At 37.4% G+C, this 7,024-nt stretch overlaps 1 pseudogene; it reads left to right on the top strand.

Moving 5' to 3' along the window:
* Positions 1-3,848: 3,848 nt before the first annotated feature.
* On the top strand, positions 3,849-5,032 carry LOC110202736 (proteasome subunit alpha type-2 pseudogene; annotated as a pseudogene).
* The last annotated feature ends 1,992 nt before the right edge of the window (positions 5,033-7,024 follow it).

Genomic DNA, 7,024 nt, shown 5'->3' with positions numbered 1-7,024 from the left:
GTTTTCTTCCTACTTGTATGTGTATTCATTGTCAAACTGATATTTGGTGGGAAGGGAGTCAAGCCTTGAAAATGAAGTTTGGAGCCTTCCTTCTCCATTAAGAAATAGTGATCAGAATTTTAGCGTAAACCTGAAAGCTACATTTCCTAGACTAACAATATTTGAGGGAGCAGATAGATAATAATTCTACCTCTGTATCCTCTTCTCTTTGAGGAGAGGAGAGTGGCCAAGCTTTTGGCCCCAAACTCCTGCTTCTCCTTTTGATAGGAATTAAAACCTTCTCTAGGGAAGGTTAGGATGAGAAGAGGCTAAAATTTTATATTCTGTTCCCTTCAAGCCATACAAGGACATCTCCATGACACATGTGGGAGACATCCTTGCTACACTAATAATAAAAAAGATACAGAGACCTAACCACAGAAGTAACTTCTGAGGGGTAATGTGTACCCATTAGAATATTCCTCCACCCATCTCTCCAGCAATGAATGAGTAGCAGATCCTCTCAGCTGGAGACCATAGCAGTACTTGGGGTCATCTTGGTGGAGGATTTATAGTTTTTGGATCCTGAGTTTCTGGACTTATCCATGGAGGCACTGAATCTAAGTGTAATGGGCTAGTGACCCTCTTTTATTCTGAACCTGCATGAGGCTGGGAGAGCACGGTGAATGTAGGGGGGGGCGGGGGGGTGGGGAATGGCCAGTTATCTCAATCCTTGTGAGCATATGCAGAGTGCTCGACTGAAGCTATTCCCATCTGGACTCTGGAGCAGACATAGATATTCTGCAACTGGTTGTGGGTCTGCTTCCCATTTGAAGATAAGGAACCTCTTTGATTGACTATGTAGATGAACAGGGGTGGTAGTGGTCAGGGAGGGGGACTTAGCTTAACAGTGGCTGAGCCAAGGCCTCATCCAGCAGAAAAAACATTTGGACCTGAACATGGTGGGGCCAAGTGCTATTTAGGAGCTGTGTTAAGTCTGAGCTCATTTTCCCTAGAAACAAGTGATATAGTGAAGAGTTCTTTTAGGTGTTAGGAGAAATAGTTTATACTTCTGTTTTTGCTGTATTTTTGAAGTAAATATCCATTTGTAAAGGAATTTATGTTAATTAGCTAAATGGAACTGGGGCATTAGTAAGTGGTAGCTAACAATGGTGACAGTAGGGTGGGGGAGAACATTCAGGAATGTGCTATTAGCATTAAGAGAAAGAGACTCCCAACCACTCAGGGTTATCTCTAGACTTCTGAGGGGATATGTTACTGGCTTTGTTCTGGGAGAGTGAGGCAAAAGTACCTCAGCTTACTGGAAGAGTGTCCATAGTTCCAGGACCCTGAAGGGGGAATGTCTCATGGAGAGAAACAGGGGGTCCTTGAATAGCATGAGAATCCTGGAGATAAGAGAAGCAAACAAAGCATTCTAGAGTTGTAGAAATATTAAGGTACTAATGTTGGGGAGCAAATTTATCTGAAACTACAACTGTGAGTTATTTAAAATGTATAGGTCTAGTGACAAGTGGGCTGCCACCTTAGTGGTCCAGAGTTCCAAATTCCTTTTGGAGAATCCCCAGATCTTTTTACAGTAATTTTATAAATCTGGAGGACTGTATAAGGAGCTGGAGGTGTGGCCCTTGCCACAGGGTACAGGGCTGACTCTCTAGGAACCCCACTTTTATTTTTCTTTCAGGGAGAATTCAAACCTTTGGACAGTACTATGAGCCTAGGGGACTATCTGAGGGGTAGCAAGTGGGGAAGGGAAGTGGGATTCACTAAAGAGAAGAGAATTGTATTGATTATTTATAGATTTCTATGAGTTCCTTATACTGTTTTATATTTTCTATGAGGCAAAAGACAGACTATAGTATATTTGAAATACATTGCAAACTGAGTATTCATATGGTTGCTTAAGCCTTCGTAGAAACCTTAACACAAGCTATATTCTGAGGTCTCTTTGGGAAATCTAGGGGTGAGCACAAGCCAAAGATAGGACTTTGTGCAAAATCTCCCAGATTGAATTCAAGTTATATAAATTCAGAGCTTGGGGTTCTGGGTCATAGGCTGTTCCTGTTTATTCCTCAGCCATATCTATGATTTAGTTACTGTTTCCAGTAAAGTGGATTTGCCATAGAAGTTGTCTGATACCCATTGGCCTCTGTCTTTTCCACATACTGCCTCTCTTTCAGATAACTTGTCATTTGCTGTCCCCTGGGCCCTATGTTGGATTTGTTACTCTGTGACACGATGCCTTTAGAGCCTTTGGTATTTTGATAAATTCTCCTTTGCTTTTCTTCCTGACTGAGAGTTCCGGAGTTTGACATTATGAGCAAAAGCTTCCTTAAATAGCTGTGACAAGATGGTCAGAGTTCACTGGAATTGGGAATAGGTGAATAGGTGTCATTTTTGCTGCTCCAGGAAGTTAACCTGCTAGCCATTAGAATGTTAAATGTAAGTTATATTGTTGGGTTGTTTTGAAGAAAAATGAAGCACTTTACTTAACTTTTTCCCAAATGTGACCTTTTCAATTTATCTAAACCAGTTCCATAATGTATTTCTTGACCTATTTTATCCTTTGTAGAAATAGGGCAGGAGGGGTGAATGCTGTACAATTTAAAAAATGCTTTCCTCACAACAACCCTGTTGATGTAAGTAATGCTATATCCTCTCCATTTTTGTAGTTTGGGACTGAGGTTTGGAGAAGGTAAATGACTTGAAAATGTAATAGAGTTAACAGATTACAGACGAAGGACTTGAACCCAGGCTGTCCTCAGTCATCTACATTATGTTTACTGCCTTTGCTCTGAAATAAGTTGGGTGGAAAACATGTTTCAGAACAAGTGTGTACTTTCTCTGGCTAACATCAAGTTTTAGCTAAAATCCCACCTTGTTCCACAAGTCTTTGCTGGCCTCTGGTTTAACTTACCTATACTTGTTTGTCCATGATTGTTTGCCTGGTTTCTCTCCAGTCAGACTGTGAGTTCCTTGAGAGTAGTGGCTGTTTTTTGCCTTTCTCTGTGTCCTCAGTGTTTAGCACAATGTCTGGCATACAGTAGGTGCTCAATAAGTGCTTGTTGATTTCACTTGTTTTTCCTTCAAAACCAAGATCATTTGCTCATATCCTCTTTCTGCTGAATGAAAACACTTACATGAAATTGAACAGACCCAAAAAAGTCTTTCCATCTAGTAATGCTCACTGTAAAAGTCATTATCTAACTGCTGTCCATCATGAAAGGAATAATCATTCCACAATATGCAGTAACACATTTATGAAATTATAATGATTGATTATTATACTATGTGAAAACACTACTCAACTTGAAGAAAGAATTGCATCTGTTTTTTTAGGTCATGAATTGCATGCTAATCGGATCATTGTTTGATGGTGAGAGAGAGCTGAACTGTAATATTTTCTTTTATTCTGCCATCTTTATCTTCTTGGCTGATAGCGATTCATTCCCTGATTATTGTGAATTGTCCTAGAAAAGCTAGATCATCAATATAAGGAAAATGAAAGTAATACCCAAAAGATTTGCAGGAAAGAGGAAAAGAGCCTATAGTTACAAAAATATAGATTTTTTTTTATAACAGTAAAAAACTGGAAGCTAAAAGGATGCCCATTTATTGGGAAATAGATAAGCAAATTATAGTTTACAAATGTAATGGACTATTATTGTGCCATAAGAAAAGGCAGAAGGGACCGTGTCAGAGAAATTAGGGAAGACTTATATGAAATGTTGTAGAATGAAGTCAGTAGAACCAGAATAATTTATGCTATAAAAACAACATTATAAAGGAAAATGTTGAAAGACTTAAGAACTCTGATCAGTGTAATAATGAACCACCATTTCAGAAGAATGATGACGAAACATACTACTCAGCTCCTGATAGAGAGGTAATGAACTAAAAATATGGAATGAGATATATTTTTGGACAAGATCAATGTGGGAATTTGTTTCCCTTGACTGTGTGTATATGTATGTATGTATGTATATACACACCCATACACACACACACACACACACAAGGCCTTTGTTGTCTTTGTGTCTTCCTTCCTTCCTTCCTTCCTCTCCTTCCTTCCTTCCTTCCTTCCTTCCTTCCTTCCTTCCTTCCTCTCCTTCCTTCCTTCCTTCCTTCCTTCCTTCCTTCCTTCCTTCCTTCCTTCCTTCCTTCCTTCCTTCCTTCCTTCCTTCCTTCCTTCCTTCCTTCCTTCCTTCCTTCCTTCCTTCCTTCCTTCCTTCTTTTCTTTCTTTTTTTTTTCCAATTTGGGGGAAGATCCAGAAAAGAAAGAATGCTAGGATAAGTTTTCAGAAAAAAAAAAAAGAAAGAAAGAAAAGAGAATTCCTGAAGCACTTTTTGAAAGTGTACAGAAGAGGAATTGGGTCAAAGTCCCCCTGAAGTTGGGGAAGATGGCAGGAATGCAGCTGTAGCTTCTCGTTGACTACTTTCAGTCCTTTTGATTAATTTGTTCACATCAAGTATGCCTTGACAGCTGTAGCTAGAGGAGTCCTTTCCCTTGGAATTAAGGCCACCAATGATATGGTGCTGGCCAAGAAACAAACTTATCCTATATGATGAAAGGAATGTCCACAAGGTATAGCCAATCAACAAGCACATGGGCCTGCTCTAGAGTAGCATGGACCCCAGACCCCAACTACCTAGTACACCATGATCACATCCTTATGGTTCAGCTGGTACAGAGTCACTTCAGTGATGCATGAGTACCTACAGTCAATTGTTGTGCATCCGTTTGGAATATCACTACTCATTTGTTCTTGGAATGAAGGGCGACCTTATTTATTTCAATATGATCCATTTGGAGCTTAATTTGGTTAGAAAAGCTATAGTAATGGAAAAGTAGTATGTAAATGGGAAAACTTTCCTGGAGAAAAAATTCAATGAAGACCTTGAAGATGGTATTCATATAACCACAAAGGAAAGTTTTGAAAGGCAAATAACATAGAAATTGGTATCTTCAATGAATCAGGTTTTAGGATGAAGAATTCCAACTGAAGTTAAAGATTATATTCTAATGACTGAATAGCTTGAAGTTTCAGATGATTCACCAATTTGAAATGTTTAAAAATGTTTTAGTTTTTATGCTTTTGTGCATAACTTACATTCACATAGTTGAATGTCTGGAAGTTTTGAATTCTCATAAACTCCTACATCCAGTTTCCAGAAAAAAAAAACACACACAGAAGAGAAATAGAAGAAAGTCCAGAAAGGATCACAGACAGGTAATATAGCTTTGACGGTTACAGTTCCTATTTATCATATACTTTAAAAGAAATGCAAGTTCTACATAGTAGAGATTTTCAGTTTCTCCTCTTGTGTTCTACTACATATGTGGAAATACTCACTCTGGTGTTTGTTAAGTTCAAAATGAAAAGAAATTTTTTTTAAAGAAAGAAAATCAAAGTGAACTTTGATCATTTAGCAGCTAGAGATAGAACTCAGTTTTTATACATTGTACCCTGAAGGTAAGAAAGCCCCAAGCTTATCTTATTTTTACCCTCTGGAGTTTGATTTCCTTCATAAAGGAGTTGGAGGATGGGCAGGCAAAGTTTAAAAAATAACGCAATAAGTCACTGGAACAATGGTTGTTAAGGTGTGAGTCAGCAGAATTAGGTATTATTCTAAAGTTATTGGGATATAAAGTGCTGCATCCCTCAATAGCCAAGTCAGGAACTCAGGAAGAGTCTGGCTGGCTTGCTCAAGGCCAAATAGCTAGTAATACCTGAGGTCAGATTTGATCGCAGGTCCTCTTGATTCTTGGTCTAACACTCTCTCTATCCACTGGGCTACATAGCTGTTTGTTTTAAGTGATGAATGATAGATAGGAAAGCTACTGGGAAAACTTATTGTAAACCATCTGTTAAGTAAAAAACTGAATTGTTATGAAATTACCCTTCAGTGTCTCCTACAAAATGTTTCTATTTACAAAAACCTATCTGTGTCATAGGTTTCTAAAGTAATATAGGAGGAATCATTTGTATAATGAAAGTAAGGAGACTTATTATTATCTTGGAATATGTATTTTATTACCATAGACCCAGTGACCTTCCTAAAATGTTGGAGAAAAATTTTAGTCCACATGTTTGGCATATTAGATTACTTTGTATTGGTGGGGCATGCTGTGATACTAGGTATAAATGAATGTTATAAAGGAGATGGTTTTTAACTCAAGGAATATGTTTTTTACTTGATTTCTTTTCTTGCATTATAGTCTTCTAAAGTTTACTTTTATTTCTTAATAATCAAAGTATACATTATAGAGTTTGTTTTCTGCATTCTTATTCAAAAGAAATAGATTGTGTAGGAATTTTTTTTATGATATATAAAACACATTAGGTAACTATTACTTCCTGTAGTTGCAGTCAAGTACTTATGTTGACATGAGTTTAGATACTGAAAGCATATTTGCAAATTTATTTCTTAGTATTAAGTAAACTAGCTACAGTAAATTATTGAGTGCAAATAGATTTTTTTTGTAGCTTATAATATTGGCAAACATCAGATTATGGCTTTATAGAAAAAAGTCTTCCACTGGAAATGTTTTACCTTGATGTGTGAAAACTTATTTATCAAATAAAAATTTGAGATTCATGTTTATAGGGAAGGAAATGATGAGAATTAAACTAATAGAAAAAAAACTATTTAAATCAGCAGAGGCCTAAGCATAAAAAAGAAGCTGTTTTGCCTGTGGAAGGTAATGCAGTTTATTTCACAAAGCTACCTCATATAATTTGAATTCTGCTGAACCTAAGCATCCTGCCTATACCTAAGCAATCAACAGATACTATCCACTGTGGCAACCTTAAATGGCCCCTAGTTCTGAAAACAGGTCTCATAGGTTTTCATTGATATTAACATAACTCTAAACCTCTTAACTATCCATATAATGACTATTTTTACGGAAAAATCACATAACTTTTGCTGCATTCATAATAAAAAGGGCGAAGCTCCTCATTAAAAGTCTGAAAAGGGGCAGAGATTTGGTATTATTCTCCCCATCCTCTTCAAGGGGAGGGAT

The sequence above is a fragment of the Phascolarctos cinereus genome, unplaced genomic scaffold (genome assembly GCF_003287225.1).
Source record: "Phascolarctos cinereus isolate Bilbo 61053 unplaced genomic scaffold, phaCin_HiC Scaffold_4;HRSCAF=312, whole genome shotgun sequence".
NCBI lineage: Eukaryota > Metazoa > Chordata > Mammalia > Diprotodontia > Phascolarctidae > Phascolarctos > Phascolarctos cinereus.
Note: the sequence above shows the minus strand (reverse complement) of the source record. Positions and strands in the feature narration are given on the sequence as shown.